Source organism: Loxodonta africana, chromosome 14 (genome assembly GCF_030014295.1).
Source record: "Loxodonta africana isolate mLoxAfr1 chromosome 14, mLoxAfr1.hap2, whole genome shotgun sequence".
NCBI classification, from domain to species: Eukaryota; Metazoa; Chordata; class Mammalia; order Proboscidea; family Elephantidae; genus Loxodonta; species Loxodonta africana.
Genome location: NC_087355.1, coordinates 92471199 through 92481821, shown reverse-complemented (window position 1 = coordinate 92481821; position 10623 = coordinate 92471199).

The window sequence follows — 10623 nt, the reverse complement described above, 5'->3', positions numbered from 1 at the left end:
GTGGAGCAGGGGCCTGGTGCCTGAGAGGGCCCCACCGTCGAGTCGCTCTCCTGGCGCTCGGCCCCCCCCCCACCCCTCTGTCCTCTAACAGCAGAGGCGTGCAGAACGCGGACCTGCAGGAGAGCAGGCAGCACGTGGAGGGGAGCTGCGAGGGAGCGTGAGTCAGGGGTCAGGTGGGACTCAGGCAGGTAAGGAACATGGACCAAAAGAGTGTGGGAAGATTAAGAGACAAGTCAAAGGAGAAATTGGAGGAGGAAGGACAGAAGAGTGGGAGGGAGGCGGCAGCCTGTCTTCAGCTAGACAGTTGGAACGTTGAGATTTTAGAGAGTGAGCAGTGTTGATGACTGTAAAGGTAAATACAAATAAAAAAATAAATAAATAATTTGAATTTTCTCTCCTAAAAAGACCAGACTTACTGGTCTGACTGAGACTAGAATGACCCCGGAAGTCATGGTCCCCAGACCTTCTGTTAGCCGAAAATAGGAACCATTCCTAAAGCTAACTCTTCAGACGGATTGTACTAGACTGTGGGATAGACAAGGGTACTGGTGAAGACACATGAGACTATACTGGCGTCTCCTGTCTGAAGGGGTGGTGAGAGGGTAGAGACAGTCAGAAGCTGGCGGAATGGACCCAAAAACAAATAGAGGAGGGAAGGAGTGTGCTGTCTCATTAGGTGGAGAGCAATTAGGAGTATATAGCAAGGTGTTTATAAATTTCTGTATGAGAGTCCGACTTGATTTATAAACTTTCACTTAAAGCACAATAAAAAAAAATGTTTTAAATGGAATTTTCTCTGGTGCCCCAAGGGAAACTCCCCCTCTCTTTTCTTAGAACCTTTCCTTTAGAATACTTGTAATTGTGGATTCTTTCTCTGCCCCTTTGAGATGTATGTCAATCTTTTTAAAAGCCACATAACCCAGTAATCACCAAAAGTGTCAAACTCATGAAAATTCAGGAAAGTCTGAGGAACTGTTCCAGCCTGAAGGAAACTAAAAAGACAAAACAACTAAATGCAATATGTGATTCGGAACTAGATACTTTTGGTTAAAAAAACTTTATAAGGACAACTTAAGTGACCTGAGGATTAAGTTACTGTCATGTATCAACACTAACGTCCTGATTTTGATGACTATCATTAAAAGAAAGTCCTTGTTTATAGGAAATACTAAGTATTCTAGGATGTGAGCAACTTACTTGAAAATTATCAGGAATAAAATTAGATGATGTTATTAATACAGCTTCTTTTATCAGGTAATATGTAAATATTTCCAGATCAGTTTCAATTATACTGGAAAAATTAAATGAGTCCTTTATTAAAAGTTAAATAATTTGTCATCATCGCCATCGATTTTTACAAAGACTGAGAGAAGCTCTGAACTTTGACAGGTCCCGGTGATCATGAAGAGAGAAGTGAGGTAACATTTAATTCATATGTTGAGGACTGAGTGCACAGTGAGGAAATGAAAGCAACAGCAAGGCATGTGTTCTTTAACCTCAAATAAATGTAGAGATGATAAAACTTAATGACACTTTTATAGATGACTACAACCCTCTGAGGTCTGTCTCCTTGCCCATAACTGCAAAGGCCTTGTTCATTTCGCTTATACGGTACACTGACTCTTTTGTTGCGGTTGTTTTTGTTAGGTGCCATAGAGTCAGTTCTAACTCAAAAAGACCGTATGTACAAGAGAACGAAACACTGCCTGGTCCTGTACCATACCCACACTCGTTACGCTTGAGCCCACTGTTGCAGTCACAGTATCAATCCATTTCATCAAGGGTCTTCCTCTTTTTCCCTGACCCTCTACTTTACCAAACATGATGGCCTTCTCCAGGGATTGATTCCTTCTGGTAACATGTCCAAAGTATGTGAGACAAAGTCTCACTATCCTTGCTTCTAAGGAGCATCCTGGCTGTACTGCTTCCAAGACAGATTTGTTCCTTCTTTGGTATATTCGATGGTATATTCAGTATTCTTTGCCAATACCATAATTCAAAGGCACCTATTCTTCTCCGGTCTTTCTTATTCATTGTCCAGCTTTCACATGCGTAAGAGGTGATTGAAAACAACATGGTTTGGGTCAGACACACTTTAGTCTTCAAGGAGACATCTTTGCTTTTTAACACTTTAAACAGGTCCTTTGCAGCACCTTTGCCCAATGCATTGCATCATTTGTCTTGAGAGCTTGTTGAAGCGATCATGATCTGTTTCTTTATGTGATTTGATATTGACTGTTGTCTCAGAGCCATCTATAAGTTATTGTGTTAGTTTATTTTATGTTCATTTATTGTATCCTAGCTTCTTGCTTTGTTTTGTTTTGATATGCCCAAATAGGTTGCTTGAGTGAGCTAGCTTGATTATTTTCACCTTTGAAGCTCTGATGTCCTGTCACCAGATGGCTAGAGCTTTTATTGGGTATATCAGCCTAGGAGTCCATTCACTTTTCTTGTATGGATTCAGCTCAGGTGTCCAGGTAGCTGGTCATCAAGTGTGTGGTACAGGCTGTGTCCTACAGTCTTAGAGGGGCAGGAGTGATTAATGTAGGTTCCAGTATCTGATTGCAGCAGGGAGTCACACTCTGAACAAGGCAGGGGGCTGAGAATCATCTCCCAAGTGACTCTGAGGAAAGCGCGTCCCTCTTCCCTAGAGCGTACAGGTGGGTGGGTTCTGCAGACGGGCCATGGGCACCCAATACTTTCGGTTGTAAGGACTGGGAGACCAGTTATCCTTGGACCCCTGTTGCGGGTGGCTGGGTGACCTGAGTGGAGCCACCAGTCGTTAGGCCCCTGGTGTGGGTAGGTAAGGACACTGTTTAGTGGGCAAAGTGGTGTCAATCATCAAACACCCAGCCCTCTACCTCACAGCTGAAACAGTTGCAGTTTGCCAACAAAGGCCTGTTGTCATGAAATAGGCCCACACAGGTCCATGCGGGGGGGGGGGGGGGGGGGCGGGAATGTTTTTCAAAGTCCATGGACTGTTTATGCCTGAACAGGAGCTGCTTTTGTCCAGAGGTCCCCAGGTTAGTGGAGCTGGCAAATTATCTTTCCCCTCAATTGTGAATTTATTCCTTCTCCAAGGTCAGGAGAATGGCTCCAGGTCCTCAAAAAGGCCTATCTCAGGCCCAGGGAAATCAATAGCCTCTGAACCCAGCTTGGGGGCGGAGGGTACGGTAAAATATATGCAAGTACTTAGCTTTTCGTGAGAGCACTATTCTTCTCTGGTTCCGGAGGTATGAGTAGGCTGTGCAGCTGGCCTCTTCTCCCTGAGTAAACTGCGGCCGAACGCTACTACCAGCCCGCTGCAGCCACTCCCGGGAATGGTACCTGAGGGATCCCAGCGATTCAGGTCCAGCAACTCCTCTTTGCTTCTGAACTGTCTCTCCCTCCCCCTGCTGCTCAGTCTGTTTTCTAACTTTGCCTTTGGTGTTCAGTGCTCCTAGCTTGTCATAAATAAAATCGTTTCACTTGTTTTTTCGGGTCTTTGTTCTAAAAGGGATCGCCGGAAGCATCTGGCTATTCTGCCATCTTGGCCCCACCTCACAAGGGACTCACAATGCTTTGTTTGATTTCTTGACTGCTGCTTTCATGGTTGTTGATTGTGGATCCAAGTAAAATTAAACCCTTAGCAACATCAATCTTTTCTCCATTTATCATGATGTTGCTTATTGGTCCACTTGTGAGGATTGTTGCTTTCCTTATGTTAAGGTGTAATCCAAACTGAGGGCTCTGGTCTTTGCTATTCATCAGTAAGTTCTTCAAGACTTCTTTACTTCCAGGAACCAAGGGATGTGTCATCTGCATATCACAGGTTGTTAATGAGTCTTCCTCCAGTCCTGATGCCCCATTCTTCTTCATATAGTCCAGCTTCTTGGAATATTTGCTCAGCACACTGAAGCACACCTTTCCTGACTTTATACCACGCAGTATCCCCTTGTTCTGTTCCAATGACTGCCTCTTGATTTATGTACAGATTCCTCATGAGCACTATTAAAAAAAAAAAAAAAAATTTTTTTTATTAACTGTTCTGGAATTCCCATTTTTTGCAATGTTATCCATAATTTCTTATGATCCATACGGTCAAATGCCTTAGCATAGTCAATAAAACATAGGGAAACCGCTTTCTGGTATTCCCTGCTTTCAGCCAGGATCCATCTGACATCAGCATTAGTATCCTGGTTCCACATCTTCTTTTGAGTCTGGCTTGAATTTCTGGCACTTCCCTGTTAATACACTGCTGCAGCTGCTTTTGAATGATTTTCAGCAAAATTTTACTTGCCTGTGATATTAATGATATTGTTCAGTAATTTACACATTGATTTGAATCACTTTCCTTGGAAAAGGCATAAATATGGATCTCTTCCAGTCAGTTGGTCAGGTAGGTGTCTTCCAGATCTCTTGGTATAGACAAGTGAGTACTTCCAGTGCTGCATCCATTTGTTGAAATCACAAAATCAATACCATTTATGATAGCCCCCAAGAAGATAAAATACTCAGAAATAAATCTAACCAGAGATGCAAAAGACCTATACAAAGAAAACTACAAGACACTACTGCAAGAAACCAAAAGAGACCTACATAACTGGAAAAACATACCTTGCTCAGGGATAGGAAAACTCAACATTGTAAAAATGTTTATTCTACCCAAAATGATCTATAGATACAAAGCAATTCCGATCCAAATTCCAATGTCTTTTTTAATGAGATGGGGAAACAAATCACCAACTTTATATGGAAGGGAAAGAGGCCCCGGATAAGAAAAGCATTATTGAAAAAGAAGAACAAAGTGGAAGGCCTCACACTACCTGATTTTAAAACCTATTATACAGCCACAGTAGTCAAAACAGCCTGGTACTGGTACAACAGATACATAGACTGTCTTAGTCATCTAGTGCTGTCATAACAGAAATACCACAAGTAGAAGGCTTTAACAAAGAGAAATTTATTTTCTCACAGCCTAGTAGGTTACAAGTCCAAATTCAGGACATCAGCTCCAGGGGAAGGCTTTCTCTCTCTGTCAGTTCTGGAAGAAGGTCCTTGTCCTCAATCCTTCTGTGGTCGAGGAGCTTCTCAGGTGCAGGAACACCGGGTCCAAAGGATGCACTCTGCTCCTGATGCTACTTTCTTGGTGGTATGAGGTCCCCAACTCTCTGCTTGCTTCTTTTTCCATTTATCTCTTGAGAGATAAAAGGTAGTACAGGCCACACCCCAGGGAAATTCCGTTCACCTTGGATCAGGGAGGTGACCTGAGTAAGGATGGTGTTACAATCCTACCCTGATCCTCTCAACATAAAATTGCAGTCACAGAATGGAGGACAACCACACATGGCCTAACCAAGTTGATACACACATTTTGGGGGGGGGGGGGGCATAATTCAATCCATGACATAGACCAATGGAACAGAATTGAGAATCCAGGCATAAATCCATCCACATATGAGCAGCTGATATTTGACAAAAGCCCAAAGTCAGTTAAGTGGGGAAAAGACAGTCTCTATAACAAATGGTGCTGGCATAACTGGATATCCATCTGCCAAAAATGAAACAAGACCCATACCTCACACCATGCACAAAACTAACTCAAAATGGATAGAATACCTAAATCTAAAAGGATAAACATCATGAAAGAAAAAATAGAGACAATGCTAGGAGCCCTAATACATGACATAAACGGTATACAAAACATTCCTAACAATGCAGAAGAGAAACTAGATAACTGGGAGATCCTAAAAATCAAACACCTATGCTCATCCAAAGACTTCACCAAAAGAGTGAAAAGATCACCTCCAGACTATGAAAAAGTTTTTAGCTATGACATTTCCGATCAGCGCCTGATCTCTAAAATTTACACGATGCTGCAAAAACTGAACTCCAAAAAGACAAATAACCCAATTAAAAATATATATATATATATATATATATATGAACAGGCGGAGAGGCAGAGCCAAGATGGCGGAATAGACAGACGCTTCCAGCGAGCCCTCTTTACAACAGAGACCTGAAAAAAACAAGTGAGACAAATACATTTGTGACAGCTGGGAGTCCTGAGATTCAAAGGCAGCTTAGAAAACGAATTGAGGGGCAGGGGGAGGAAGAGACCTTTCAGAAGCAGAGAGGAGTTACCGAACCTGAATCGCGGGGAGCCCTCAGGCACAACAGCCAGCCACACAGCCTACTCACACCTCCAGAACCAGAGAAGAACAGCGCTGGCAGCAAAAGCTAAGTACTTGCGTGTATTTTAATGAGCCCCACAACCCCAAGCCAGCTTCAGCGGCTCAATTCCCTGGGCCTGAGATAGGCACTGTTTAGCACCTAGAGCCATCCTCCCAGCCTTGGGGGAAGGAAAAAATTTGCAATTGAGGGAAAAGGTAATTTGCTAGCTCCACTAACCGGGAGAGCTCAGGACAGAAGCAGCTCCTGCCCAGGCATAAACCGTCCGTGGACTTTCAGCACCTTTCCCTTCTGCATGGACCTGTGTAGGCCTATTTTGGGAGAATAGGCCCTTGTTGGCAGACTCCAACTGTTTCAGCTGTGCGGTGGAGAGGTGGGTGTTTGATGTTTGACATTGCTTTGCCTATTAAACAAGGTCCTTGCGTACCCACATCAGGGACCTAAAGACTGGTAGCTCCATTCAGGTTGCCCAGCCACCCACAACAGGTGTCCAAAGATAACTGGTACCACCCAGTCCTTACAATCAAAAACTTTGAGTACCCATGGTCCGTCTGCAGAACCCACACACCAGCATACTCTAGGGAACAGGGACTCATTTCCTAGAGACACTCGGGGGTTGGTACTCAGTCCCCTGCCTTGTTCAGAGCATGACCCCCTGCTGCAATCAGATACCGGTATATACGTCAATCACCCCTGCCCCTCTAAGACTGTAGGACAGAGCCTGTACCACACACTTGATATCAGCTACCTTGAAACCTGAGCTGAATTCATACAAGAAAACCGAATGGACTTCTAGACTGATATACCTGATAACAGCTCTAACCATCTGGTGGCAGGACACCAGAGCTCTAAAGGCAAAAATAATCAACCTAGCTCACTCAAGCAACCCATAGGGGTATACCAAAACAAAACAAAGCAAGCAGCTACAACACAGTAAGCAAGCATAAACTAATACAATAACTTATAGGTGGCTCAGAGACAACAGTCAATATCAAGTCACATAAAAAAAACAGACCATGATCACCTCAACAGGCTCTCAAAACAAATAATCCAGGGATATCCTAGATGAAAGTGCTTTCCTGGAATTGCCAGAGCAAGAATACAAAAGTTTAATATACAGAACCCTCAAGACATCAGGAAGGAAATGAGGAAATATGCAGAACAAGCCAAGGAACACACAGATAAAGCAATTGAAGAAATTAGAAAGATTATTCAGGAACATAATGAAAAGTTTAATAAGCTGGAAAAATTCATAGACAGACAGCAATCAGAAATTCAGAAGATTAACAATAAAATTACAGAAGCAGACAACTCAATAGAAAGTCAGAGGAGCAGAATTGAGCAAGTAGAAGCTAGAATTTCTGAACTCGAAGATAAATCACTTGGCACTAATACATGTGAAGAAAAATCAGATAAAAGAATTTAAAAAAATGAAGAAATCTTAAGAATCATGTGGGACTCTATAAAGAGAAATAACCTACGAGCGATTGGAGTACCAGAATGGGGAGGGATAACAGAAAATACAGAGAGAATTGTTGAAGATTTGTTGGCAGAAAACATCCCTGATATTGTGAAAGATGAGAAGATATCTATCCAAGATGCTCATCGAACTCCACATAAGGTAGATCTTAAAAGAAAGTCACCAGGACATATTATAATCAAACTTGCCAAAACCAAAGATAAAGAGAGAATTATAAGAGCAGCGAGAGATAAACAAAAAGTCACCTACAAAGGAGAGCCAATAAGAATAAGCTCAGACTACTCGGCAGAAACCATACAGGCAAGAAGGCAATGGGATGACATATTTAAAAAATGGAAGGAAAAAAAATTGCCTGCCAAGAATCATATATCCAGCAACACTGTCTCTTAAATGTGAAGGTGAAATTAAGACCACTTCCAGATAAACACAAGTTTAGGGAATTCGTAAAAACCAAACCAAAACTACAAGAAATACTAAAGGGAGTTCTTTGGTTAGAAAATCAATAATATCAGGTATCAACCCAAGACTAGAACACTGGGCAGAGCAACCAGAAGTCAACCCCGACATGGAAATCCAAAAAAACAAAGCAAGATTATTAAAAAAAAAAAAAAAGGGTAACAGCAATGTTATTATATAAAAGAAGACAACATTAGAATAATAAAGAGGGACTAAGAAATGTAATCATACACCTTCCATATGGAGAGGAAGACACAGCGATACAAAGAAGTAAAAGTTAGGTTTAAATTTAGAAAAATAGGGGTAAATAATAAAGAAAAGTGTTTTTTTTTTAAATAAGGTAACCACAAAGTAGACAAACTATCCTACTCATGAAAATAAAATACAAGAAAAAAATAGAGACTCAGCAGAAACAAAATCAACAACAACAGATATGAGGAAAGGACAATATATAAAGATAATCTACTCAGCACGTAAAATTAAGTGGGAAAAAGAAACTGTCAACAACACACAAAAAAAGACATCAAAATGATAGCACTAAATTCATACCTATCCATAATTATCCTGAATGTAAATGGACTAAATGCACCAATAAAGAGACAGAGAGGGACAGAATGGATTAAAAAACAAGATCTGTCTGTATGCTGCCTACAAGAGATACACCTTAGACTTAGAGACACAAACAAACTAAAACTGAAAGAATGGAAAAAAACATATCAAGTAAACAACAATCAAAAAAGAGCAGGAGTGGCAATATTAATTTCTGACAAAATAGACTTTAAAGTTAAATCCATCAGAAAGGATGAGGAAGGATACTATATAATGATTAAAGGGACAATACACCAAGAAGATATAACCATGTTAAATATTTACACACCCAATGATGGGGCTGCAAGATACATAAAACAAACTCTATCAGCATCAAAAAGTGAGATAGACAGCTCCACAATAATAGTAGGAGACTTCAACACACCACTTTCAGTGAAGGACAGGACATCCAGAAAGAAGCTCAATAAAGACACGGACGATCTAAATGCCACAATCAACCAACTTGACCTCATAGACATATACAGAACACTCCACCCAACAGCAACCAAGTTTACTTCTTTTCTAGTGCACATGGAACATTCTCTAGGATAGACCACGTATTAGGTCATAAAGCAAACCTTAGGAGAATCCAAAACATTGAAATATTACAAAGGGTCTTCTCTGACCATAAGGCCATAAAATTGGAAATCAATAACAGGAAAAGCAGGGAACAGAAATCAAACACTTGGAAACTGAACAATACTCAGCTCAAAAAAGACTGGGTTATAGAAGACATTAAGGATGGAATAAAGAAATTCAGAGAATCCAAAGAGAATGAAAACACTTCGTATCAGAACCTTTGGGACACAGCAAAAGCGGTGCTTAGAGGCCAATTTATATCAAATAATGCACACATCCAAAAAGAAGAAAGGGCCAAAATCAAACAATAATCCCTACAACTTGAACAAATAGGAAGAGCAACAAAAGAAACCCACAGGCACCAGAAGAAAACAAATAAAAAAACTAGAGGTGAACTAAAGGAAATAGAAAACAGAAAAACAATTGAAAGAATCAACAAGACCAAAAGCTGGTTTTTTGAAAAAATCAACAAAATTGATAAACCACTAGCCAAAGTGACAAAAGAAAAACAGGAGAGGAAGAAAATAACCTGAATAAGAAATGAGATGGGCGATATTACAACGGACCCAACTGAAATTAAAAGAATCATATCAGATTACTATGAAAAAATGTGCTCTAAAAAAAAAAAAAAAAATTTTTTTTTAACAAATTTGAAAACCTAGAAGAAATGGATGAATTCCTAGAAACACACTACCTACCTAAACTAACACAAACAGAGGTAGAACAACTAGATAGACCCATAACAAAAGAAGAGATTGAAAAGGTAATTAAAAACTCCCAACAACAACAACAAAAAAGCCAGTTCAGAGGGCTTCACTGCAGAGTTCTAGAAAACTTTCAGAGAAGAGTTAACACCACTACTAGTAAAGGTATTTCAGAGCATAGAAAAGGACGGAATACTACCAAACTCATTCTATGAAGCCACCATATCCCTGATACCAAAACCAGGTAAAGACACCACAAGAAAAGAAAATTATAGACCTGTATCCCTCATGAACGTAGATGCAAAAATCCTCAACAAAATTCTAGCCAATAGAATTCAACGACATATCAAAAAAATAATTCACCATGACCAAGTGGGATTCGTACCAGGTATGCAGGGATGGTTCAAAATTAGAAAAACAGTCAATGTAATCCATCATATAAATAAAAGAACTACATGATCTTATCAATTGGTGCAGAAAAGTCATTTGACAAAGTTCAACACCCATTCATGATTAAAAAAAAAAAAAACTCAGCAAAATAGGAATAGAAGGAAAATCTTTCAACATAATAAAGGGCATTTATACAAAGCCAACAGCTAACATCACCCTAAATGGAGAGAGCCTGAAAGCATCCCCACTGAGATC